Source organism: Numida meleagris, chromosome 1 (genome assembly GCF_002078875.1).
Source record: "Numida meleagris isolate 19003 breed g44 Domestic line chromosome 1, NumMel1.0, whole genome shotgun sequence".
NCBI classification, from domain to species: Eukaryota; Metazoa; Chordata; class Aves; order Galliformes; family Numididae; genus Numida; species Numida meleagris.
Window position 1 is genome coordinate 66,449,178 of NC_034409.1, and position 27,825 is coordinate 66,477,002.

Below are 27,825 nucleotides of genomic sequence, written 5' to 3' on the forward strand. Positions count from 1 at the left end.
TGTAGTATTTAACACACATGCACGAAAAGAAGGATAACCTGCGTTGCTTTCCCCCCTACTCTTTAAGCAAAAAATAAACATTCAACACTGGCAAGAGTCTTATACTGTACTTATGTTGATTTTAATTGGGTAGTTTAAAAAAAATCATGTGAGAATAGTCTCAGTGCACATAAACTTGTGGATGCAGTAACCCTATTGTTCAGCAGGCATGTACCAGCGTATGTGATACAGTATCTCTTGAAATTACACCTGTGGTATAAAATAGGTGAAGAAGCTGAGCCTTTCATTGATTTCATTGATGTATATATTTCCATGGCTTTTCTTTCAACAGTACTAGTAGGAAATCATGAAGTTTGTGTGTAGTTTTATCACCTTTGTATCCACTCAATCCTTACATATAAAGAACACTGAAATCATGATCAAGTGCAGTAGATGTATAAAAGTGGACTCTTTAAGACACCATTTAAGTCTGTGAGATGAGAACTTCCTGCTCATTCAATCATACACATGAGCTCCTGGTGTAAAGAGAGTGGCAGAAGCCTTCCATATGGCGAAGGCAGCAGTCATGTCAAATGTGTATCCCCTTGCTGAGTTCTTCGGTCTACCTGTGGTGTGTTTTTACTCAAAGTGAAATAGTTCTTCGGTAAAGTACCAATTGTGCAGATTGCTCTGCGAGAAAGGACCTTTATGCTTGCTCTCGAAACAGTGTGGAAGCTGATGAAGCTTTGCATGCGGCAGTCTACACATGTGTCTGGCAGGACTGTGGCCAAAGTTCCCTGGCTCGTGATCTGAGAAGAAAGAGTCCATCCTTCAAATGGGAAGAGGCTATTTTTTTCTGCTGTTGTGTATATATAAAGCCAGAGCTTGTCTTTGTTTGAAAATAATTTTGGTATTTCTTTTGTTTGGAGCATACCATGTCATAACGTCATCTGAGTTTAGCACAGCACTTGCTTTCAGTGTCGGAAAGCCAGAGCTCTCATAAAGATTTTAAATTGTCTGATAATATTTAATTAGTTTGTAGACTGTGTGTGCTTGAATAGTAAGCACTTCTGAAGAGCTTGCACCTTTAAAAAAAAAAGTGAAGTACACTGATAATATTGCAGAGCGTAGAGAGGTTTAAAATTATTGGAGCACTTAATTTTTTCTATAATTGCTTCAATTTGAAGGGAACTAGGCAAAATACCAAGCTGAAAATGAGTTGCATTAATCGAAAAATTCATCAGTCAGAAAGTAGGATTTAAACCAAAATGCCCAATTAAAACAAAAACCACACTAACATAGTTGGAGCAGAAGCCTTAAAGTGATGAGGCTTCTATTCCTCTGTGCTGGCTGTTGACTTCTGAGGATTTTGGAGCAGCCTCGTGCGTTCATCTCACCAAGGACGGCCAAGCAGTTGAGAGAGAGCCTGAGGCGTGCTGCTTAGAGCAGAAAGCAGCACAGGGAAACCTTCTTGCTATGCACTGCAGTGGGTAACCAGGGTGAGCATAGATCAGCTAGAGGTTAAAATTCTTTTGTAGTAAGCTGACAATAAGCTAAAATATTTAACACCACTGTGCGTAGCTTATGTTGGGTATAAGGTTTTTGGTACTACACAATTATATTTCATAAGGATTTCTTTAAAACAAGAAAAATGAAAAAAGTTGTCTCACTTGAAAGATATCACAGGAACTAAAACAAAAATGAAGCATATTGCTGCAGTTCAAGGCTCTTCTTAAATTCTGAAGTCAATAAGTTTACCATCAAAGTCTAATTTGGCTGATAGTCTGTTTTTTTTTCTGGTCTGTCTTAAATTTAGCATAAGCACTGGCTGTTACTAAACAAGGGAAAGCTAGAAAGAAATTGTTTGTTTTTGAAAGAGGATGACTTATTAGCGTGTGTATTCTACATCACTGGAGCACAGTTGATCCTGGCAAGTGAGTCTGGACTACATATGGTTCCAGTACATCATGTGGTAGGCTTTCGTATACTAGGTAGCACGAGGTTGTAGTGAGTGAGTAGTGACAAATGTAGGGGGAAGGAACTTGAGGCGTTCTCTGTTCTGTATGGAATCTGAGACCGTGTGGTGTGCTGGTCACTGCTGTTGTGCCATGAAGGCAGCACCACTTGCATATTGTCTGTGATCCCTGGGATGGTAGCTGTCTTCACAGGGTTGCTGGCTACGGCAATTTCTTTGCCTCAGCTCCCCACCTGTGTAGTTGCAAGTCTGCATCCTCTGCTTCCCTGTGTCCCTTCTGTGCTATACACATCACCAGTTTTCCACAGCTCAGGAGCATTTCAGCTTGGGTCTAGCCTGCTACAGGTAGTATTCAGCTACTGACCCGAGGTAGTACTCTGTGAAACACTTCTTACAGTTGTGTGTTTTATTCCAGAAATGTGTACAATAAACATTGAAAAATTTCAAAATCTGAAGTGCTCAATAGCAACTGTAGATGTCATAATTGTATACCAGCTGTTTACAAATATGCTCTGCTTCCATTCTTTTCTTCCCCTTTCTTTTTTACCTCCCTCTCTTGCTGGTGGTACTATTAATCATCCACAGGAGTGAATGTATTCTGCAAGTTGCTGTGCTGGAGGTTAATGCTTCAAATAGCCATGAGTTTGTTGTTTTTTTTCCCTTTCTCACCTGCACCTAAGCTTATCCTCCATGCAAAATGAAAAGTAGTGAGAGGAGCAGCACTGATGGTTAGCTATTTTGTAATTCAGCTGCATTTTGATTAGCCTGTGCTCAGTTTGCTTGGGTGGATGCAAATTCAGAGAAACGTAACTCCCAACTATGTTTTTGGAGGAATTTTGCCATTTGCTTTTTATATTGGGAACCAAATTCCTGCTATTAAGCAGTGGAAGTGAGATGGGGGGAAATAAGGCGGTCCATTTTTGAAACTGTGTTTTTTGAAGGGAATTTTTCATCTTCCACTTTTTTGTTTGATAGTATTGTTGTCCTGGCTTTGGTTTTGTTACTACTTAGTGACTGTTACTTGCTTTAAAGAAGTACAGAGCTGCCTTGTGTGATCTTTTATTGTCTCTCCTGTACTTTTATTTCTTTATTGTAAATCTGTGAATACCTGTGAATGTTCCCTAACGCGATATCTGTTCTGGAAATAAGTATTTTGGTGCAAATACAATAGTGGGTCACCAACATTTCAATCATTAATCCTCCACTAAGCCACATTAACATGTGGAATGCATTCTGGTTCCTTTTGGCTTTAGAAATTTTTTTGCTTCCTCATGGAATCACACAATATGTTAGGGACCTGTGCAGGGCATGTGGCACAACCCCTGTACTGAAAAGAAAGACTGGCTTTGAAGTCAGGTCTTGTTTAGAAGTTAAATCAAGTTGCTCAAGTCATGAGTCACACCAGGCTCCTCTGAGGATTATGCGCCAAGCAGATAAAGTATGGTTGTACAAATTTTCTCAACACAGTTGGCTGTATGAACTTCCACAGCCACCCCTTGGATCAAGGCCTTGTCAGGAGGGTTCAGTGGTGGCCGGAGATGTAGACAGACTGCGTGCTCCCTGCTTCCTCTGTCAGCACTCAGAACCTCCTGCATCTCATCTCACAGTGCTGAGTGGCTGATGGCTGCTAGTACCCAGCCCCTGAAGAGGCTTCATGGAGTATGCAGCTGAGATGTGTGGTATGTCTTACAGTAGAAGACTTTATTTTTAATGTGAATATGGATGTACTCATCCGCACACGCACTAATCTTTTTGAATCCTGCCAAGCTCTTTTAGGCGGTTTCTCAAGTTAATTATATGTTAGAGTGTTTGGATCTTTATACTTCTTGAAAAAGTGTTTTAAAATGTTATATGCCATTTAACTATATGTCTTGCAATAGGAAAAGAAGTGAACATGAGCAAATGATCTCTGCACCATTTACTGTCTCTCAGTAATGCCCTTGAACTGCAGAGCATTTTTATCAGGATGTCATGTAAAATATCTTGCTTCTGAGTATGGGAGTAAGAGGGGGAAAAGGTTCTTCCTGATTTACTCATTTTAATACAGAATAAGCATCAGTGCAACCTCTGTCAAGCACTGTTTTTAGAGCGGGGTGCTTAATGCACTGTTACTGACTCAATCCACTGAGGATCTCATGGGAAGATCTGTCAGTCCAGTTTGAGTAAGGTACGGCCTTGTTAGGGGAGTTGTTTTTCCAGTGTTTTCAACCAATACTGAATGGTTGTGGACTACTTAAGAGCCTGTGCATGGTAGCGGTGAAAAGTGGTTCTTGAATTTGTTATCCTGAGGTTTGATTTTTTTTTTGAGAATCTGTAAGGTTTCTACAAAGCAATGAAGATCATAACATAATTTGCCAACTACTGATCTGTCTTAGAATCAATGAACTAAAAGGGAAGGACTGTCACACAGTTCCTGTGTAATGACTTCAGAGTGGCACCAGAGTGGGCTGACGCAGTGTAGGGCGGTCACACTTCTTTTCTAGTGCTTGGCGGTTGTGTGGGGAGCCTGAGCGAAGCACTGAGCTGGCTGCAGCGTAGTTTACTTCTAATTGGCACACACTGTCACACAAGCATCAGGAACTGTCCTACTGATGTACCAACAACATGAGGCTGAGGGTCAAAGGGAGAAAACTCTTTCAGTGTATGCTGGCTTTTGCTTTGGGTCCTTGCTTGCACTGCTTTGGTCTGAGCTGACCCTGCTTTGTGCAGGCAGTGGAACCAGTGGCTTGCTGGGTTCCTTCGTACCGGAACTTTTTCGTGATCCTATGGAAGGAATTGTGGAAATGAAGCATCTTTTTAAAATACCTCAGTTGTGGGTTGCTGTTTTGTTGGTTTTTTCCTAGTTCCAGTGTCTGAGGTAACTAGAGGAGGTATTTTCCTCTTTAGAAGGCGGCTGGATGGAAACTTGGGTTCTGGCTGTAGGATTCACTTTCTGGAGAATGCAGCCAGCCCACATGTGTGAACTGGATTTGTGCACCGTAGTGGCAGGTGAGGAGTATGTGGAGCCTGTAATTGGTGGCAGTGGGAGTAGCTGCCCAGTAGGAGCTCTGAGTGCCAGCTTTGGGCTGAAATACAAAGAAGAGACATGTAGGGAAAACCCTGTTATGGGGGGTTATTCTGTCTCTAATGACACAGATGTAGTTGTGTCTGCTTTGGAGCCCAGTGGGGGCAAGAATTTTTTTTGCAGAATTGTGAAACTGTGCTGCGGGAGGATATGGATATAGAAAGCAGTAAAACAAGTGAGTGGAAGAAAAGTCCCTCAGGGCTGCTGAATGCCCAGATGTAGGCACAACCTGGAAGCTCTGTTTTGGGACACTTGAAGTCTGTGGGCTATAGGCTGTAAGCAGTTGGGAATCTACACCGGACAATCACTCTATGTTTGACTCTCTTCTGTAGTCACTTGCTGCACATGGGCTCCTAGTTATCCTCAGGGGATAGGGAATGGATGGGCCCTTCTTCAGCCTTCGTATGACTCTTCATGCAGCCTCTTGAAGTCTTTTTGAAATCTGTTTCGCATAGCTGTGTGAACTGTAGAGTGGGCTGTAGAGTGTAGCTGAACCGCTGATGCTTTACATAGAACATGCCACTTGGAGATGAACAAACTTCAAGCTATTTGATAACTTGCATTGTCATTAAAAATGTGCTAAATATCATCATTGTATTTTATTATTAGACTTCTGTTTGCAGGAATGGCTGTTGTTGTAAAGTTAATAGAAATCTTCTCTGAAGTTAGAGCCTGCTTTAGAGTGATGTGCTACACTGGACTGATCACTGTTGTACTGAAGTGTGTGCAGGTTGTGCTGTGTGAGTGCTGTTCCTCTGTGACCTTCACAAACATACTAGGTGAGGCTTCTTGAGGCTCTCCTACTGTGTAAAGCTGACACGCAAAACTAACGGGGAACCGGGGAATACTGACAAAGGATCAGTGATGTGGGTTGAGATGCAATTTGTAAATGACAAGGAAAAAAGGCCGAACATTTTAAAAAAAAAACTATCCTCTGATCTTTGTTTTTAAAATAGTTCTTATGGTATTTCTTAGGAACTGTGGGTCTGAGCCATGCACTGAGGTCTCCGTGCTTTTGTAGAACCCGGAACAGCAGGATTCCATGGTACCATAGAGCTTTGTCCACCGAGACTCGGCTGTAGGCTTGGATGCTGCTGCTGTTTGCGTGCTCCTCTGAGCTGCCCTGGACTGGAGCCCTGGTTTCACTTCTGCTTCAGGGCAGGGCTGTGCTCTGACAGGCTCTCTGGTGCAAGGGGCTGTTCTGTGTGGATCCAGACTCAAGACCTATAGTGCAACTTGCATAGTAACCCCAGTGTTGTGTTAGCACTTTGACTTTTGCTCCTGAAGCCTGGTCATACTCGCATTAAAGCTCATACTTGCGCTGAAGATGGCAACAAAACCCTTCTTCATTGTGAACAAGACTTGATTTTAAGAGGCACCATTAGAGTTGCTTGTGTGCTTCTTCATGGGCTGTAGGATTTGCATAGCCTCGTTTGTTTAATCTTACAGGCTAGTTATGGGCTTACATTCTTCAGTGTCTTGCTGGTTTGTTTTATCGAAGTGATGGGCAGGCCTTTCCCAAACAACTCTGATCCTCTAATTGATCTGGTTTTGGAGCTCCCATTGAATTCAATAGATGTTCTGAGTGTGGAACAATTACAGCATCAGGACAATGTCTATTTAAGCTCAGTCAAGTCATATGAAAGTGTCTTTTTTCATCCTTTCCAGCACAAAATTGATTTCATGCTTTTCAATCTCTTGGGGTATTTATTAAACCATTATTTATTCATTTAGCTACTTTAATTTTATACCCGAATGTAACTTGCTTCTCCAGAAGGAAAAGTAGGAAACATTTCTACATTTTCTTCCTCAAAGTACTGATGTTCTTGCCTCTTTTTTTTTTAAGGTGCAACACCACTGTGCACCTTGGAACAACAGCGGCTAACAGCTCTTAACAATAGAGGCAGGAATAATGGCAGGGGGTAGCAAGGACATGAAGAGTGTTGAAAAGCAATGTTCTTCAATGTTGGGAAAGTAATAAAAGGTCAGAGTGAAGCTCAATAGAAGAGCCATTATGAAGGGAGTAGGCAGAATTCTGGTTTTATGTTGCTGTCAGGAGTTTGGATTTGTTTTCTTTCCATGCTGACAAATTTTATTTAGTTTAATTGGGATTATTATTCTTATTTGCTTTAACCCATGCAGCTTTACTAAATGTGATTTTAAATATCCACAACTGTAAAAGGCTACATTTTAGGCTTTCTCTTTTTCTGTTTTATTTTGAACCTTACGTATAATGAATGCTTAACTAAGAATTATTGTTTAGTATTTGTTCAGAGCCAGGATGTGCTACCATAATACAAACTGAGTGACAGCATGCTCTGTTGTTAACTCCCTAACCCCTGTAGGACTGTTTGGAGAAGGGTGGGTGCTACTGAATGTATTCTATGTACTGTTCAAAAGTCCTTGTCATCCATTGAAATCCACAGTGTCTGCAGTTGGTGCTGAAATCTCCGTTGACCTCCATGCCAGCAAAACTAAATCAGCTGTGAGTGCTGACTGACTTTCTTGCATTTAATGAATTTGAAAGATATTTCTGCCCCCATTAGTTATGGTGAAAGTGTGTTTTGATAATAGGACCATTAAAAGAAAACATGTATGGCTTAAAGAGATACCTAGTGGGTAGTGATGCTAGAATGCATCTTCACTTTCCATGGTTTTAAGCTAAGAAAACAATTCTGTATAATGAGGGGCCCATGTAAAGCACAGCCTTCTCTTTCCTCCAGCATTTACAGAAGTTCTTTCTCTCTGCTGCTGTGGAATTAAACACTATAGCTCTCACTTACCTCAGAAGCAGGTGAACTGTGCCACAGACTGCCTGGAAATCCCCAGCTTGAAAGTCTTACGATGAGCCCCATATGCAATCCACCACTGCCATAGCAGAAGTTATGCTTGAATGTAAGTGGCAGCAAGTGCAACAGCTGACAGATTGGGGACCTGCATCTTTTGAGCAGCAAATGAACAACTTATTCCTTCACCGCTTCCTTTTCCATTATGCATGGAGAGGAGTTTTCTATTTTCTTTTGTGTCTTCATTTGTTTTTGCCAAGTGCACTTACCAGAGGAATGAGTACCCTTCCTTGCCTTCTGTGGATATCAGCATTCTGAAAAATGATCATGAAATGCACTGGGACTCTCCTCTGGGTTCAGAGGTTGGAATTTTGAAGAATTTAATTGAAAATGTACGCAAGATTTTCTTTAAGTTTACCTTTTTCCTCCTGCTTTTTCAAGTTTTTTTAAATTCAAGTTTGTTAGACTAACATGTTTCTTAAAATTTGTTTTGTCACTGGGAAAAGGAAATGTTTTCAATATTTAAATCTAATTGAAGGCTGTGACATATCCTTTTTCTTTCCTTTTTTAACCGCTCCAAACATGTACTTTTCACATTCCTTTTTCACTGTCTAAATTTCCCCTATGCCCTTTCTGGTTGATTTTTATTAGTGTGGTACATTCCTTTTATGGAGTTCTACATTTAAAATTTTTTGTTCTTCTGTGGTTTCTCAAGATGGGAGTCATGGCTGCCTGCATCTGTCTCATTTTAGGTACCACTGCATATTGTCTTTTAAATGGGAAATTGGTCTCATGTCCTTCCCCTAGGGAAGAAGCAAGGTACCAAGTTCTCTCTTGCCTTAACCAGAGCTGCTGGTAGAAGCATACCAGGGAAAACTTCTTCACATGTTGTGGTGCTTGATAGTGCTGTTCAGTGCACGTGCTGTGAGTGAGAGCCCTGCGCTTGCCTTGTCACAAGATGCTTTGGGATTATGGTCTCTGTGGTCTTTAAGTAGCACACTGGTCCTGGGTGGAAGAGTTTACAGACTGTTCTGGAAGATATATTCTTTGCACTTACATGTTAGACTTCTATGGAAGTTATGTATATTTCTTGCAAGATACAAATGATGGACTTGGTATTCATAGTGATTTATCCCTCTATCTTCAATCCATTCTCCTGCACATCTCTTTTGCTTTCCTTGTTACTGAACTCCGGCGACCCTTTTTGTATTACCCTTGCACGCAGAGAACCAAAACCCGGTCCCTGGCCAATCATATTGAAACTCCTGCTTCTGACCACTCACTTCTGAAAGGCCATATACGGAATAGTTATACACCCTGTTATGAAAACAAAGAAGTACAGCCTCTCCTGTAGGCCAACCAATAGCAAGCATATGGGGAAGGGTCTTCCACGTTACAGCCCGAGTGCTCCATTATTCGCCTAATACAACACTTCCTTTCATTGCTATCATGTTAACTGTGTACTATAGCCATTGCTGTCCATGATGTATTATTTCAAAGCATCTTACTTTTTAAGAGAGAGTTGCTTAAAAAGCAATAAATTCCAAGCATGTGACCATTTGGTTGGTAAGTTTTTGAGTGCAGTCCTACCAACATAATGGAAGAGCAGATCCCATAGAACAATACAACAGAAGAATCATCTTCGCCACAGGGAAACTCTTGCTAGCAAAATCAATCTTGATAGTTGTTTCTGTGCTTTAGACGAAATTAATAGGCCAAGGTTGGAAGTCTAATCCCATGTTAAAAACACTTTTCATGGCACCATGAGCTGTATATCATGCTTTCTTGTGCAGTTGTGACCATTTTTATGTATCAATACACTATGATTCACTAGTGTACACACAAGCCAAAATGAAATTTTAGGGCTGTTACTGAAAGCCAGGGTTCTTTCTGTAGTTTAGCGTTTTCAGTTGTGGTTGTTTTATTTTTTATTTCATTTTTTAGTAAGATGATTATATTTTCTGTCTCTATCACAGGTTTACTTCTACATTTAAGTAAATTGCTATTCTGCAGTGCCTACTTCAAGGATTACGGGGAAATTTAGCTTGGGCTTTTAATACAATGAAATGACTGTTTTTTAATCTAATTGCAGTTTGTTTAATTTTATGTCCCGCTTAGAGCTTTAAACTTGTAAAACACTGTAAAGTACTGGGAGTTCTTGTACTTCCTAATTCTGTCTGGCATTTTCAACAATTCTTTCACTATCTGTGAGGGTATGGCTCCTAGCTCTGCCAAGATGGGCTTAAAGGCCAGTCTTCTCCATTGGTATGAATAGGAGACTTTCCCTGGGTTTGGGGGAGTTGATTCAGACCTTACTGCTTTATTGCTTCACCTTCACAAGCTGAATTCCAGGCAGTTCTCCATGGTAAAAATCTTGGTGCTATTGAAGTCAGTGGGCTATTTGCTGTGGAATTCAAAGGAGCCCAGATTTTAGCTAGAATGCTTAATATCTCATGATTTAAAATAACCTATTTTCAGCTCTAGGATTTGACTTGGACATTCTGCTTTGAAACAGACATGGGAGATTAAGATGGAAGGAAATTTCCGTACTGAAGCTTGATTAAGGTCAGAGTTACTATTAGATGCTTGGTATTAACTACAGCTGTATAGGACAGAATTTATCAAAGTCTGCTATTTGCCTATTAAAGGAAAGCTGCAACATCTGTGAGTTACAGGAATACCACTCAGGTGGTACTTCACATCTTGTTTTGTGGATACTTAATTTTCATTAATAAAAATACATATATTTGTTGCAAGAAGGAAACAAACAGTGGATGAGGAAGGGGTAAACTTAAGTGTATGTTTATATATAAGAAGTATTTTAAGAGGCAGTATTTCATATGTTTGTGAGCCAGCCCAACTGAAAGAATCCTGATAAATCTGATGATTGACTTGTGGAAGCAGTGGGAGCCCTAGGAGGTGCTCCATCTGTGAGCTTTGTAATTCTCTTGTAACTCTCACTCCATCACCAAAATCAAATGGGAATCACATCTATATAGGCATCCAGAAAACTCTAAGGTAATTCATGCATCTGATAAAGAACTTAACTCATAAGGTCTTTGTATGAAAATATATATTAGAATATGTGCCTGTGCATATTTTCATTTATTACCTTGGTCTACACATATGATATTCTCCACTCCAGAATTTCAGAAAGTCCAAGATTGCTCTATATTTCATAAAGCTTTAATTTTTTAAAATCTTTTAACAATTACCAAGTAACTAAACTCTTGAACTGTTTTTGTCTGCCCCAGGGGTTTTTTGTCTTTCTCTATTTGTTGAAGGGAAATCTGAGCCTAAGAACACTAAAGAGGAAAAACATGTCTTATCTACTTGTCACGGCATCTCTACTTTGCCATTCTTTGCCACCCAAATGTGACAGGGCAGCACAAAAATGTGTGAAGTCTGTCACAAATGGCAGCCAGAGCTGGGAATTCAGGAAAATGAGCTTTGCCTCTTTGAGGCTTTTGCATTTAAATCCTCTGGAGTGCTGAGTGCCTTCTGAAAGGTTCCGCTGCGCCTGCTCAGCATTAGTACACTGGCGATGTTCACCCTTTGGGATTCAGACTGTAAAATATGTATCTTCCATGTGGAACCCCTTGTAGGATGTCTGGCAGGGGAGAACAGGACATGTTCCCTATACTCGCATGTATCTCATTTAGTTGATACACCGTATGTTACAAATCACGCCCTTTGTTCTACGCTGTCAGAACAGCATGGCCCAATGCAATGGAAGCATTTTCTTAGAATTGAAAAGGTGTTCATGATTCCATGATGTGTCTCCTTGATTCTTCTGTGAAGTGCTGTCTAGTTGTGTCCCACATCTGCAGGAGCTCACAATATGCAATGACTAAAGAGTCTTGATAGTGTGATAACACCAAGCATGTGGATGAAGTCACTGCACTGATCCTGTCCTAACACTTGGAGGAGAGCATCTGTGCACTAGCAGAGGTGAGCTGTTTTAAATTACCAAGTGGGACTCCAGGTGTGTTGTCAGTCTTGCAGCCATTCAGTGCATTAGATTCCAATCCATCTCCAAACCTGCCTGTCTGCATGTCTGTCATATCTGTGTGTGATTCGGATTTCACTGGCAGTACCCCAGCAACACCAGCCCTCCCCCTGCTATAGTTAGGCCCTTCTGACTGAAGCACCTACATGTGACCCCCAAGAAGCTCTGTTTAGGCAAGACAGCATTGTTGTAGGTTTTGGAAAGGATAACTGTCTGTGCTGTTATGTCCTGTCTTCTGGAGCACACAGCAGCATCTGCTCCTTTCCTTCCAGGAGATTAGGGTAGATCTGACATGTTCCCTCCCTCTTCTCCCTCTCCCAAGGCACTACCTTTCACTTGCTTAGAGAGCAAGCTGCTTGTCTTTCATGTCAGGCGTCATGGGTAGAGTGAGGTATTGCGTCTGGAAGGGAGGGGGCTGGAGGGAGAGGGGAGGGGGAGAGTGCAATGCAAACATCACCACTATCCTCAGTAAGAGATTTAGATCTCAGTGTTGGCATAAAAAGGTCGTTTTGGGCCTGAGGGTTTTGACATTGTTCCTTTAAGTTAGACCCACAACATAAACTATTTTCAACACTTGCCATGAAGAACAAATGACCTTTAGTAACTTGCCCAGAAGACAAATGGTACGTTAACACAATAAATATACTTTGCTATTATCATGCTTCTTGCCTTAATTTTCAATTAGAAATCTTACATTCTTCCTTTTACACAAAGGACCACACTTTCATGCTTTGATTTTATAACAGTTTCTTTGCCATTTGTTGGATTGGTAATATTCAGTGTTAATTCTGACTATACAGTAAATTTCCTTCTGTTCAGGGACAGCATTTTATACTCGTTGCTCAAAGTGAGCTGGATGAAGTGTGTGTATGAAGGAAGGGAGGGGAGAATGAATGAGCATCACAATGCAGGTCTACTGTAAAAGGAAAGGGAGTAAAATGGGCAGACAGTCCAGAACTAGTGCTGGAAGCATACCTTTTGTTTGACTGAGCTTTGGCAGCATGTAAAATGAGCAGTGAGTGGAAATTTGAGATGAAACTTTCTCAGTTTACATCAGTAAAGGTAGGAGGTATGGACACGAACATGTTGACTTCCCTTCTGGGAAATGAAGGGCCGGCATCATCTCTGTGCTCATTTTTTATTTCAGAGTTAAATTTCCAAGCTGGGTTGTTCTGAAGCTACAAACTCATTGTAGAACCAGAAGGTGCATCATAAGTTGTATGAGGATGAGAACACCAGGTTGTCTACCAGGGATGTTCAGACCACTGCTTGGTCATCTCAATCCCACACTCTGGCAGTGCGGTGCAAGGAAGAGAAGTCTCCAGTATGTACATGAGAGGGAAGAGCACCTTGAGGGAGGAAAGGCAAAAAGAGATGAGTGCATCAGCTGTCCAGTGCAGTGCTGTGGCTTCCCTAAAGCAGTGGAGAAAGGAGGGGTGCATTAGATGCTTGTGGGGAGCTGAGTAAAGTTTCCTCAAGAGGATGACATAGAGGATGTCGCTGTCACTCAAGTAATCCCTTGAAGAAGGGAGAGGGTGCTAGTAGTGCAAAAATAAATGATGAAGGGATTGCACTACACATGGTAAGGAAAGCCTTAGAAAAAGGAGAATGAATTGTCACCTACTGAAGTCACAGATGCAGTTCCCTAACATTAGTAGGGATTGGAGGGTGGAATGATCTAATGTGTAATGCAGAGGCTTGTTTGACATTCCTGGACAAGTTGGTTAATTATTTCTAGGGTTGATAGAGGGCTCTTCATCCTAAAGAAATCCAGAGCATTTTATGCAAAAGTAGATCTTTCAGTTTGCTGATTAGTTTGAGGATTATGGTTGTTTCACAGCACATAAGAATATTTTGGAGAAGGATTTTTGAGGGGGTTGGAAAGGAGGAATCGCTTGTTTCAACTGAGCAAAAGTTATTTTACAGAACCGGAATTGAATGCTTTGTGTTGAGGATCTTAAATCTTTTGCAAACTTTATTAAATAAGTTAGTAAAGAACTCTTAAGAAAGGCCTTTGAAAATGAAAAATTGAAATGTTTGGAGTTGCAGTGGTGGTTTTGCATCTCTAGAAATTTTTACTTCTTGATTTTGAATTAAACTGCTAGCTGAATGTGATCTTTGTAGATAAACTAGTTGTCTTTTTCTTTCAACAGATGTAATCTCATTTTTTTCCCCATATGTTTATGCCCTTTTATGATCATTGAAGTGGGACTTAAGTAGAGCTGGAGAAATATGCTGCTCTAAGGCAGTTTTATTAGGGGAAAGCTGAGCTGGGGAGAAGGACCTTAAAGTGGAAGGAATAAAGGGGATGAATGAATTGAAAATGAGTGAGAACTGAAAAGAGCTGGGCAGTGTAAGTAATGGTGACGGTTACTTCCTAGAGTAAAAATAAGATTGAGAAAATGAGAATTAAGAATGTGAAGGGGAAAGAGGGAGTCAAGAGGAAAAAAGGCTTACTAAAAAGGCAAAAATAGGACACTCCACCTTTATTTTAGGGAATACTTTATTTCTCCTTTTCCCTGAGAAATAACGTATATTTCTAATTTTGGAAGGGAGGATGGGATATCTATTTTTAGGAATTACTGATGTTTCTGGCTGCTCAAGATTCTATACTTAAACACAAAGAAAAATACAGCAGTGTAAAAGTTAGTGGAACTTAAGAAAATACTTTTGAAAAACACTACCTTAGTAACATCTAAACTTTCATGCCCTTCTACTTCTGAAGGGACAACACAAGGCCATTATTACTTAAATTTCATATGAACTACAGCCATAGTCCTACAAACACTTACAGGTCATTGGCAATTTTTTTCTTTTAGTGGAAGCTGATACTCCCATACAATCAGGTGTCACCAGAAGCTCAGGAGTTGAGGGGAAAAAAACTCAATCTTGCTAGACTTGTGATAAATCATGAAAGTTGGATCTGCTTGTTCGTTCTGGTCTTTAGCCTCAGAAGAGAATTCACCCTTGAAAGGTTTTTTTGAGTGATTTTTTTCTTGAGACAACTGTATGTGCTTGGTCCCTGGTTGAGGGAGTCTGGGTTCCATTTATTGAGTAGACAAGACTACTAGAAACTGAAAATTCCTTCTAGCAATTCTCAGTCTCACATTTGTTTTTTTTAATTTTTACTGAAAATTAATCAGTTAAAGCAGGATAGTCATCTTATTGGCCCTCCCATAACTCCTGAGGCAGGTTTTGCTGATCTGTCTTTTGGTTGTTCATCCTTTTATAGAACAACACTAGGAGCCTTGAGGATACATTTGACTAGCAACCACAGCCAAGCATTCACTGTGTGAGAAGGGGGAAGGTTTGAGGAAAAAAAAGAAAACCTGGGTCAGCAGTACAAATGGGGAAATGACACCAGCATGGTGGTGAAACAGGATTTCTGCTTTGGTAATTTCTAACTTTCTTTTTAAATGAGTTTAGATGTGGATTTTAAGATGAGCTCTTTGAAGCAGAGACAAGGCTGTGCAAGTTTTTTTAAAGAAAAAATTACGAGGGAAAAATGAGTCTTGCTTTCACTCCCCTCCACTCTTTCTTTCTTACTCTCCACCAATGGTGTATATAGAGAGGAACGTGGTTTTTGACTATATGTCAATGGTCCAGATGCACTCAAGCTGAAAATGTGTCATTACTCTTATTAGCATCCCACTGCTGCATCAAACAAGTGCTCCTATATTGTTCAGTTGTTTTCTAATGACATACTGGGTCTTGATCCTCAGTCCATGTTATAAATGTCATCGATATTTTTGTGGCTGGATTAGTGAAATTGAAATGTGCCAGGTATTTCAAAGGTTGTTCTGTTCTTGCTTGGACACATAAATGGTCTTGAACTTGTGGTCTCTGTGTCGTAAGTTCTTGTTCTTAAGAATAATTTCTTATACAACACAATTTTTGTATTTGAATATTTTTTCATTAAATTCATCTTTCCATCTCTGTAATTTTACATATAAACCTGGAATTCTTGTATTTCTTATAGGTCAATGCTGAGTTATTTCAAGCCCTCAGTTTTAGTTGTTGTTTTGGGTAGCACTAGGTAAAAACCACATTCATTCTGTTTTATGGAAGTTTTAAACAGAGCTGAAGTCCTGCATATTGAAATTCATTTTCATATGAGTAATAAGTAAAGAAACATTTGATTCAGGCATAATAGGCGCATTTATAAGTTTGATTTATGAATGAAAATTTGGAGAAAAAAGATATCTCATTCTGCCCATCAATTTGGGGAGTAGATATCTCTTTCAAGTACTGTAAATAATGGTAGGTTGGCAGCTCAACCTCTGAGCAGACCAAGAGCAGCAGGATCCACTGAAGTCTAAGCTCTAGGAAGCTGACACAAGGAACAGCTTTGCTAGTGCAAGAAGAGGTAATTCTCAGAAATATCTAAGTGGCTGAGTATGTAAAACTGAATAGTGATATCAAGAATCCGAAGGAAAAAAGAAAAAACACATGAGTACAGGCAGAGTGAATTGTGTGAAAACCAAGCATATGAGAAGCTGAAAGAGGAGACAGGAGGGAGATGCTGTCAGAGAAACTAGAGTTGAATGAAAATTCTCCTCTTCTGGAGGAAATAGATCATAGGCAGATGGTGAAACACTGGTTATCAAGTATTGCTATTTGCAGAGGACTGATTTCCCATTGCTTCTGCAGAATTGCTTCAGTCATTCAGAGCAGAGCAAAATGTGTAACAACCCCAGTTTGTTAATTTACTGGAGTCTCAATGTGTTTGCATATATGCAAAGTGGTAAATGTGCCTTTGCTCTTGGTCCTCTGGCAGCAGTCTCTGCATTATGCTCCTTGTTGCCAGAAGCCATGTAGCTGACCATAGTATGGCCCTGTGCCCTGCTCCTTGGCCATGGATGCAGAATGCATTGCTGGGAGTAGTTCTGGGATGTGAAGCATATGCCTGTATTTTCTTATTTAACCACACTGAACTGTTAGTGTAAGATAAAGCAGTTTTACAGGGTAGATTAATGTGGGCAGTCTTTCTCCTAGTTTATTAAATTTCTAAGATGTCTATGAGAGGACAGAACCGAAAGTGTGGAACACAGGTTTGTTGGACTCCTGTCACCTACTGAGTGAATTACTTGTATCATTTGGTGTACTTAGAGTAAGGTGGGGTTTGAGGACAGCTGTAGTGAGAAGGTAAGTTTGAATCTTATGAGTCAACAGGAGATTCAGGCTAGTTGGGAGGCTTCAGGAGTTTTGTTGATAGTGGGAAGAAGCTGAAAGTTGATGATACTTGTTTAGTGTAAATACTGGAAGTCGTCAAAATCTTGAGTTTGAGGAAAGGGAAGTCAGTGGCAAGAAAGTAAATCCATGAAGTATGAGCACACAGGAGAAGTGGGAGCTCAGTTCTCCAGCATGAGTTTACGTTCTGAGGTTCATAAGGCAAATCTGATTCCTACAGCCCCAACTTGGTTGTGCCAGCACAGAATTAAATAGAATTAGTGTGGAAAATGGGACTGTCAGCTTGAATATAGAGGTTGGAAAGTGAGACTGCACTTCTGAGAGGAAGTCGGTTAGAATACTAATTGGCCTATATGTTTCCCAGGTTTTCTATTTCGCTTAGCTTCAAAAGAAAATCTTTTTTTTAAAGAGGCCAAACTGGAAGTAGATAACAGTAATATTACCTGGTCTCGTTGCCTGGTTTAAGTGTAGTGCCAAATCAGAAAGGTAATGAGGACCTCCAAAAGCACAGAAGTGAATGGCAGGTACTGCAGAGCTTTCAGAGCAACCTTTCCGTGTAAGAGAACATCATGTTGGCTGGTGAATATCAGTTTCAGTAGAGTTGCAGTAGAAAATCTATGCTATACAAATTAACTTGCTCTGCAGTAGCATTTTCTTGCATTTTGGTTTTAATTAGTCATAATTAAAATCATAATGATAAGTTATGCAGTGCATTTTTGCTGATGGCTTCTATAGCTTTAAGCTTTTCTTTTTGCTTGATTTTCTACACCCAGAAGTTGGCTGGTAGGGCTCTTCAGTCCTACTAGGCAAAAACATTGTCACTACTGCTGAAAGATTAAACTTGCCCAGAATCTGGGCTACTCTCACCCAGGTAAAGAAGAGTCTTAAACATGAGCTGGTGCCATGACCTAACAGCTGCTTTGCCTGCAAAAACATCTTCCTCCCACTAAAACTTTATTAGCAGTTGTGTAGCTTCATCAGTGGGAGTAGTGATAGGACATAGTCTAATGTAAACACAGCGCAGGTGGCCATGTGGGGATTTTATCACAAGGGCATCTGGCCCTGTTGTGAACAAAGCTACATGTATAAGCAATCACATGATTTCTACCACTGGGGGAACAGAGCTGGTTTTAATAATGGTGGGAATTGCGAGAGAAAACAAGTGAGTGTCGTGTGTGAGAATGGTGGGGCCTTGTCCTTGGTGTGTGTAAACCCTTCTTTATGTCTCTTTCCTAGCTGGCCAGGTCAGGCTGTTCCTTACAGAGATACAAGATAGAGTGCACAGGTCATAAATGAGTTTTAATTTTAGTAGTGGGGATTGCTGCTATTCCTCATTTAGCACAAAGGTGAGATCTGAGAGGCAAAAGCTCTTTCAGCCAGGCAGGCTGAAGCCCCAGTTTGGCTGCAGAGGAAATCTATTACTCATTTCCTGACTTCTCTTAAAATAGAGAACACCTTGCTGCCCTACCGTGTCTAAGAAGACACATAATCGCTAATCTTTTTGTCAGAATAATAAAAGTGACAAGGGGATTCCCCCGAATGTTTGATATTTTCTGCTGTGCGGCTTCAGCAGTCCCAGAATAGCCCAGCAAGAATCTGCTCTGAAACGGGAAGTTGAAGAGTGCAAGCTGGGCTCACACACACCCCTTTTCTGCTCTGGGCTTACTGGAAACTTGTGTCTTTGTTTCAAGAAATAAGCAAAGGGGCAAAGTAGGAGAGTGGCGATGGACTTCTGTCCAGAAAAGAAAGTGTCATTAAGGAGAGGAAGAGAAACTGCTCCTTCTCAAAGAAAAACTTGAGGGGAAGATACTGAAATGGGCCATGCATGAGTTCACTCTGACTCCTTACCCGTAACACAGCCTGGTTCTCCAGTATGCTTAAGATGTGAATGGGTTTTGTGTTTGTATTGCAGTTCTGGATAAGCACGTGGCATCTTCCTGGTATAGTTATGCAACGTGAGAGCTAAGGAAAATGCTATTTCCATGGACTGAAATTGCAAGTGCTCTGGGTGGTTGTACATACTGAGCTTACAGATGTGGTATGCTGGTCTGAAGACAGTTGTGTGAACAAAGCCATGTCTGCTCTCTCAAGAAGGTGAGCAAGAGATCAGTGGGCACACTGGAATCTGTGTCTTTCACTGCACTGGTACAGATAAATAGTGCAATTTTTATATGTTGAGAAGATACAAACTTTGCCAGCATATGCGAACAGTGTTCTAAGCTGAAGGCATTCAGCTCTCCTTGGCTGATATTTGCAGTTCTTAAATTTGGCCTGCTTTGTGAGCAGAATCTGGCATTGATGCTGAGGCTGGATTTGAGAAGTGGGTTTTCATGGAGCTTGGTGGCCCTGCCTGCGGCAGGGAGGTTGGAGCTTGATTATCCTTGAGGTCCCTTCCAGCCCAAGCCATTCTATGATATGATTCTGGTGTGGAGTCTTCAGCACTCCAGGCAGTTGGGCAGATGTGCATGGTGGAGCTCTTGGGCAGAGAGAGGAATTGAAGATCTGAGCCTTGTCTAAGTGCCTGTGCAGACCCCTCTGAGAACCTTCCTTAAAATTGCAGTGTTGAGCACTGGAGACTCTGGATCTGGAGTTCATTGTTATAGTTATCTAAACTTTATTTCTGAATAAGTAAAACTTTGCAGTGGGGAAGACATGCCAGAGAAGCGCTGTGCTGGAGATCAGAAGCATGTCTTTTAAAAGCTTTCCATTGAGCATGGGGTCTGCCTAAGCAGCTGCTGGCAGAGAAATAAATACACTGATTACTTGATGTAAATGGAAAAATCTTTAAAATTAATTTAAAACTTTGTAGTATGCTTCAAAGGGATGTTATTTCTACCCCTCAGTCAATTCTGGGTATATTTGTGTAGCAGAAATGCTAAGTCATGGCCTGAACCAGTGATTGAGCACCTGGTGGGAAGGCAGGGCCAACCCAGGGGAGCTCAGGTGCATGCAGCGCACCTGAGTGACTGGAAGGGGTAGAGCCAGGATCCACCCCTTCCCAGGCCTCACTTAAGGGTTGGCAGTGGAGGTGAGGGTATTCTGCTGGAGATCCCCGCCTACCTGAGGCCTTCTAAAGGTAAGCAGTTTCTTTCCTTTATTTCTGTGGCCCATGGCTGTTGTATTTGAGCAAATCCTCACTTGCTGCAGCCTAGGACTCAGCTGCTCTGCTGTTGTTGCTGTACTTTTCCACTGTGTTACAGTTAGCATTACAATGTTAGTTACAGTGCTGGCAACTTTACCATTTTCTAATAATTGAGGGGAAAAAAACAGATCCATAATGAACAGAAATCATATTAATTCCACGGACTTCAGTGAAACTCAGTAACTGGATGTCACATGCCCTGTACTGATCTGTGGGTGATGTTCAAAAAGAAAAAGTGATGTTGTGTCACAGCATTTGATGCTGCCTGTTAGCATTTACTGCTGGTCTCTGAATACCGCAATTTAACAGTGTTGAAAGGAATACTACGATGTGCCACTGCCTCTCCAGGCAGGAGGAAGGAGACTTGGTGGAAGAGCGCTTGTCACACTGTGTCCCCTGGCAGGTGTGTATCGTATGCAGTATCCCCCAGCAGGCATGGGGTGCTCACAGAGGAAAGCCCTGGCTGCAGGCCTTTGCCAGGGGCCCCTGCTTCCTAGCTGATGCATAGCTCCTGCCCCTTGCCTGTCTTCTGCGTTCTCAAAGGAGGCTGCATGGGGCTTTCTGGAGATGGAGAGACCACGGCCCCAATGCCCAGTTTGCCCTGTAGCTGAGTTGTAAGAGGTTACCATCCCTTTAGACTTAATAAAAAGTAATTAGTAATTGAATGCAGTAAATATGTATAGTGAGAAAGAGAAGGCAGAAGGAGGATTTTTGGCTCTTCATTGTATTTTGAATGAGAAGAAAAAGCTGCTCTTTTTACAAACAGTGCATTTTGATACTGCCTACAGTAAATGGTGCTTGAATGCATAAAGGGTCTGAAATAAGCCTGAGTATCAGTAATTCCAGAGTTCAGGCTCTGTTAACATCTTGAATATAACCTCTCCCACTCAGAAAAATCACTTAAGCATAGATATACATGTGTATAAACATCTAAAGTGCAGCGCTATGTGTTACACTTCTAGAGTATGAACTGCATGGACATTGCAGCTTCCTTTTGATCTTCTCTTGCAGAAACACCACTAAAATGACTAAAACGTGAGTTTTGCAGTTTTCATTTTTGTTGGGGAGCCTCTCGGTGGAGGAGCTTTTTCTTGCGTGATTTCAAGACTCACTGAGTCTTCAAAGAGCTGCCTTCATCTCTCTGATAATGAGCAGTACACAAGGTTGAATTCTGCCCTTAGCTGTGCTGATGCAGCTGCCACTGACTTCAGTGGGAGCTGGATGTGCACATTCAAGGGCAGAACGTGGAGCGTCATTTTTCAGGTGCACGTAAATGCTGTTGGAGGCTATGCTGAGGTCACGTAGCATTGCTGGCAGAGAGCCATGTGAGATAAAGTGGACTATGTTTTATCTTCCTCAGGATGCTTACTTCTAGGGCTTCTTGTGTTGTCAGAGATGAGGACATAGACTTAAAGTCTCTTCAGTTGGTGAATATTTTTTAATTATATCTAATGTGTTAATTTCTTGCTGTGAACTGTGCTGTAACAGTGTTGTGTGCTGTTGATCAGCTCCTGCATTCCTCTGTAGAAGTGGCTGCGTTTTCAGAGATGAAACACTATGAAAATTCTACAACCAGGGAGATGAGTATACAATTACAGTCAGTAATTTCTTTAGCTTAAAATACTTAAACTTTTTTAATACAATGCATATTATGGCTTGGAATGAGATCAGGAGAAAGCAGTATGTACAGTTCTGGTATTTTGCCTTAGGAATCTTTCCCTGTGGCTGGAATTGTATTAAGGAAACACTACCAAAAAGTCAATGTCTTTCTTTTTTATTGCTTCATGTATGGTGAAAGTATGGAAATTAAATTAGGGTCCACACTGATGAGTGATTTCATGTGCTGGAGACTCCTCCTATGTTGCATGTTCAGGTTCTCCTGAAAGAGAGAGCTTTAAGAATGAGTTTTGTTTGCTTATCTGAATGCTGTTCAGGCGAACTTTGGAGCACTGTGTTTTAGCCTCTTTTAATAAATCTTTAAAACGCAAATCTGCTTCTGAAATTTGTGAACATCTCATGGAAAAATGGTCTGGAAACCTGTGTGTGTATAGTGTATACATTTCTGTGAGTGCAAACATATATGTGTATGTATACTTACACACACTAACAGATGTGTTATTTCGGTTTGTGTAATTTTAGTGAGGTTATTTTGTGTGAGGCAGAGATCCTGAAGCTATAAAAGCTACTTGTGTTGCATTATGGTGCCAAAGGACTATGGATGTAAATCTTATCGCATGTTGGTATTTTAGTTTTTTAAATTCAGATGATGAATATATCTGAAATGCCAAAATATTTAGGCATTCTAATCCAAATGATATGAGTAAGAGGATAAGTATTCTTCATTAAAACTATATAATTTTTCCCAAATGAACAGAAAAACCCAAGGCTAAACCTGTTATTCTTCACTAAAAATAGTGTTGCATCCAAAGTCTCTCTTAAAGTCACCTGTGATGCTAGAAGAGGCCCCAAAGACATATTCTTGACAAAAAGCATTTCCTCAACTATGCACTTTGATTTCTTCTCTTTTTTAATTTTATTTCCTTCAGAAAAGAATAACCTAACAGGAGCAATTCCGTTTTCAGATTCCTTTTTCACTTGACTGAATGATGGGAGAAGAAAATTCCATACTGAACTTGACTTACAAAGAGCCGCATCTCCAGGAAAACAGGAGATATTCAATATTCAAGTATTTATTCAAGTAATTCAAACTGATGGGGAAAACCATAAAGTGGAAAGGCCACTGAGCAAAAGTGTCTGTAGTGATGCTGGTTTAGTTAGCTCAATAGAGAGGAACTGCTAGAGAGGAACTGCTAGAGAGGAATCTAGTTAGTCTTACTAAAAAAAATTCAGAACAATAAAAGCTAATGAGGAATTATCAGTGATTAAACTTATTTTACAGTGTAGGGTTTGGGTCTGATTCAGTGATGCTTTTTTGAGTCCAACTATCAGAAATATGTCTTTGTTATTTTTTCTTTGCGTACTGCATGTGAGCTTATGAGTAAAACTTTGATAGGACACTGCTCCACAGCATAAGATATCTTCAAAGGGATTCATGGAAGACTGTCTTGAATAGTTCTTCCAAAAAATGTCTACTCACTAAGCAATGATTACGAGCTGGAAAGTAACCCCAGTAGAGGATTTACAGTGAAGTTGCCCCTTCCGTAACTCCCTGGTCTGCGTGCCTTGGTTTGCAAATGAACAACCTGCTGTTGCTGATCCTGCCACTGTTACTGTGACAGAGTTTAATATACACACTTGAAGCTTACTGCTTCTTTTGTCCTTTGTCAAAAGCTTGTGCTCACTGGAAAATACAGCATGGATGATGTGTCTGAAGAACAGATATTCGTGATTGCAAATATCAAGAGTACAACAAGGTGTACTTCCACCAGCACAAGTGGTGGTGTAGAGCTGCAGTGGTAATATGAAGGAGGAGTGTAATGTCTGCTGTGGACAGGTCCCCTTTGGCCAGTTGCATGTCTTATGCCGCGCGGTGGTGCTCATGCGATCCAGCAAGGATGGCTTGGCCTTTTTTTTTTTTTTTGGGTCTGGGCAGGTTTCTTTTCTGCTGTAGAGCCATAACTAGTGACAGTGCATGTCTTGGCTTTGTGCCGTAGTATTACGCAGGTACTTCTGCTGATGAATGCAGAATTCAGGATGTGGAGGCTGGATAGATGGGAGGTATCCTTCCTTCACTTGTCTCTCTGCACTAATAATTTACATGTTATAGATCATCATGGCTCAGTAAGCACCTGGCTGTATTTCTAGTATGAAAACAGGTTTTCCTTATGACAGAAATCAGTGCACTAATTTGGTTTTATTCCTCTTCTTGAGACAGTACTACGAAGGGTGTGTCGTCCAGATGGATTTATTCAAGCACTGTATGAAAATGGCCATTACAAAAATAGGCACAGTCCTGTAAGTCAATATGTAAAACTTGACAAGGACAATGCTGCAGTCACACAAAATCACATTTACTGTTCTGCATTCAATAAAGTGCTCTTATTTAAGTATTAGAATTGAAAACATAATTTACTACTTTGGGATTTGGATGACAACTAAAACAGAAGTTTTTTCTAATGGGAAAAACTAAATATGAAGGTTCGGTGGTATTCTATAGGACTTGCAAATTCGAGCTTATGAGATTTCTGCTATGTTTCAAACATAGCATACAGTCTTTTTTGTTAGTAGCCAAAGAGCATTTCTGCTGCTGCTTTAAGAATTCTTCTGGTTAAAAACCACACCACCACACTGTGATATTCATTGTTGTTATTTATTGCCTCTAGTTTGTCTTACTCTTGTCCTACTTTTGATTTTATTCTCAGTTATTGACACTGTTATTAATAAAGTAGGTTTTTTATTTGGTTTTAACAGGTGTTCCTAAGACAGAATTCTAAGTTCTTAAAAAATATTTTTTCTTTTTCCCTGTACTATATCTGCAGCAGGGTTTTCAGAACTTAATTTTGAGAAATTGGGTTGTTATGGTGGGTTACTTGCATGTTTCCTGTGGAAGGAGCCTGGTAATTAACACGAGCAGTCGGATCTTCGAAGGGAAGTTGTTTACATCATCTGTTGTGCTGTGTAAAAGAAAAAAAAATTACTGAAAGCTTCACTACCAACTCTGCTAATAGGAGGACAGGAGTAGCAGTTAGCATTTAACATCTATTTTTAATGCAGAACTGTCTCTTAAAGCATTTCCTAGGGATATGGAGTGGGGGCAGGAGTAGAGGAGAGAATATGTGAGGTTTCATGTTTATGTTGTGCTTATGGGCTTTGGTTCTGTTTGCTAAAATTGTTGTTTTAGGTAATGTGAAATACTGAGACTGTTTTGAAGAGCTAAAACTTGATGGAATATAAATATGTATTTGTCTGATATCACTTAAGCATGAGGAACTAAACTCAAATTGAAAAGTTAATAGGTTCTAGATTCAGAAGTCAAACGGCTACTTTTGAAAATTAACAGCTGTAGTTGTAATTTTAGCTGTTTGAAACAATTTTCATTCAGACCAGAAGAAAGCCAAATTATTGTTTCCCTGTGTGAGTAATCTTTTGGTGCAAAATTCATGGCAGATTTTACCAGGCATATTACTAAAGTAATTACCACCTTGAAAAATCAGCAAAAAACCTGGTGATGTTTAAGTATGGACTGAATGTAAACATATCCCTTAGTCCACAGTGAGCTGATAATCCAGCTGCACATATATCACTTGTTGCTATCTGATATGGTTGCTGATGTGATGCTAGCAGTAGGCTACTGCTAGTATCCAGCTTTTCTAACTTATTTTCCTTCTCAAATCTTATTTCCCACAGTGTAATTCTTGTAGGCATATTTTGGCAACCTTTGCTTGTAGTTCTTGGAAAGCCGCTCCATCTTTCTGTCCTTTTTCAGGCAACAACACCACTGCTCTTTTATGGCTGTATGGGGTTTTAATGTTTGAAAACCAACAATATGGCCTCCTCTAAATCAAATTAGCCCAGCTGCTGTCTGTTCTAGCTGCTGATCTGAAAGCTGAAGTCATTCAGTCTGAGATTCCCAGCCAGCAGTACAATACATTGTACTGTTTCAGTAGTAATGAAATTCCTCTAAAGTATATACTGATGCTTGTTTTTGATAGAGTATGTCTGATGTTCAGAGTTATATTAACAAAATATTTGAAGGCCAGAGAGATTGCTCTTGTGAAGAAGTTATTCTCTGATGTTGTTATCATTAAAGCTGACTGAAAATGTTCCATTTCAACTGATTTTGGAAAGCTGAGTTCTGAGAAATGTATGTAGGATAATTTTTACTTCGCAGTTTCAGCTGAAAACAGAAAAATCTTTGTATGTAAATGCTACTGTGGTGTCTCATGGGTATTTTAGGTCAGCTGCACCCTGCAAATCTGTGCCTGGGCTTGGCTCTGCTTCCCTGAGTGCCCATAACCACTTGGGTAGGGCCAGCATGAAGTGGAGAGATGATCGTTGAGGAAGATGTAAGCAGTTCTGTCAGCTCTGTACCATAGTTTATGCTGTAGAATCTAAATTTCTTTCAGCAGCACATTCATCAATGCGACCAGCACCTGTTACATCTGTAGCATTCAAGAGAAAATTGAGTCAGTGCAAGTTTTTGGGTCCTTTGTTTTATGTATATGATCTATAGTATATAACACTGAGGAAAGAAAGCTGGAGAAGTTCACTCATCAGATGGAACGAGAATTAGGAGGTTTTTCATAGACCCTTGTTCCAGTGAGAGCTGATGCCACATTATAGATCAGCTCCTGTAGAAATCCTGCCTCCTGCTATAGCATTACCATGGTGGTATAAAAGCCTGCAGTGCAAGTGGAGTGATTGACTATGATTTTGGAATTTTAAATGACATTTCTATACGATAGAAACATGCTATTTAAGTAGTATCCTGAAGGACCTTGTTCTTATATCTGAAATCCTGTGGAAGTCAGGTGGGTTAGAGCATGTGGTTTGTGAGTCTGAGAAAGTATTCCGCATCTTGCTGTGCGGGAGGACTTGTTAAGAAGGGTGTGGGGACATGGAACACTTGAATTGGAGGGAAGCATTTCTGAATTGTAGTTTTCTTTTTTGCAGCTTTTTTGCATAACAAGAATGCTTTTGCTTTGTTGCCTTACTCTGCAATGGTACGTTTTCATGCAAATAAAAAGCAAGTTTTTAAGCTCTGTTTGAAAAAGAATGAATGGGGTTTGTCTAAAAACCAGTAACCTGCTTCTGTAGGTTCTCCATGATGTTACTGTGATCCATTTTTACAGAGCTCCCAGCTAGATGAAGACTCAGACTTCAACCATTGTTCAAATGCGGTAGTAGCTGTGGTGTGGGCAGAAGTACACTGCACTACATTACTGCAGAAGAAAAAACTGTGGAAAAACAATCATCTTCACTGCAACTCCAGGCTGTTTTTCAGGCCCATTGACACTGGCCAGAGAACTTTTTTTGTAGTTTAACTTCATTTCTTAGAGCATTTTATTTTGTTCTCAGATTCTGTGTACAGGTGCTTGCTAGGCTCATTGTGTCATCTGAAAATATCACAAAATGGGATGCCTCTGGTGCATGCTTGGCCCTGCAGAAAACTAGAACCATAGAGTCATTAAGGTTGGAAAGGACCTTTAAGACCATTAAGTCCAACTGTCAGTCCATCCTCATCATGCCTACTAACCATGTCCCTCAGTGCCACATCTCCATGTTTCTTGAACACCTACAGGGATGGTGACTCCATCACCTCCCTGAGCAGCCTGTTACAGTGTATCACCACCTCCCTCCCAACCTTTGAGGTACTTGTAGAGAGCAGTAAGGCTTCCCCTAAACCTTCTCTTCTCTAGACAGCACAATCCCAGTTCCCTAATCTGCTCTTCTTAAGACTTGTGCTGTGAACCCTTCACCAACTTTGTTGCCCTTCTTTGGACATGCTCCAGGGCCTCAATGTCTTTCTTGTAAGGGGGGGGCCCCAAAACTGAATGCAGTACCCATGGTCCAGCCTCACCAGGGCTGAGGACAGAGGCATGTTCACCTCCTTAGTCCTGCTGATTACACTGTTTCTATTGACCTTCTTGGCCACCTGGGCAGACTGCTGGCTCATGTTCAGCTGGCTGTTGACTAATACCCCTATGTCCTTTTACTCTTCACAGTCTTGCAGCCACTGTGCCCCAAGCCTAGAGCCTTGCCTGGGGTGGTTGTGGCTGA

The 27,825-nt window shown here is 40.7% G+C and overlaps 2 long non-coding RNA genes across 2 annotated transcripts in view; both read left to right on the plus strand.

Annotated features, from left to right (window-relative positions):
• The window catches only part of LOC110396156, a 154,505-nt gene that overhangs the window by 25,469 nt on the left and 101,211 nt on the right, over positions 1-27,825 (plus strand). The window lies entirely within an intron of this gene.
• The window catches only part of LOC110396153, a 42,538-nt gene that overhangs the window by 5,727 nt on the left and 8,986 nt on the right, over positions 1-27,825 (plus strand). The gene's annotated exons all lie outside the window — the stretch shown is intronic.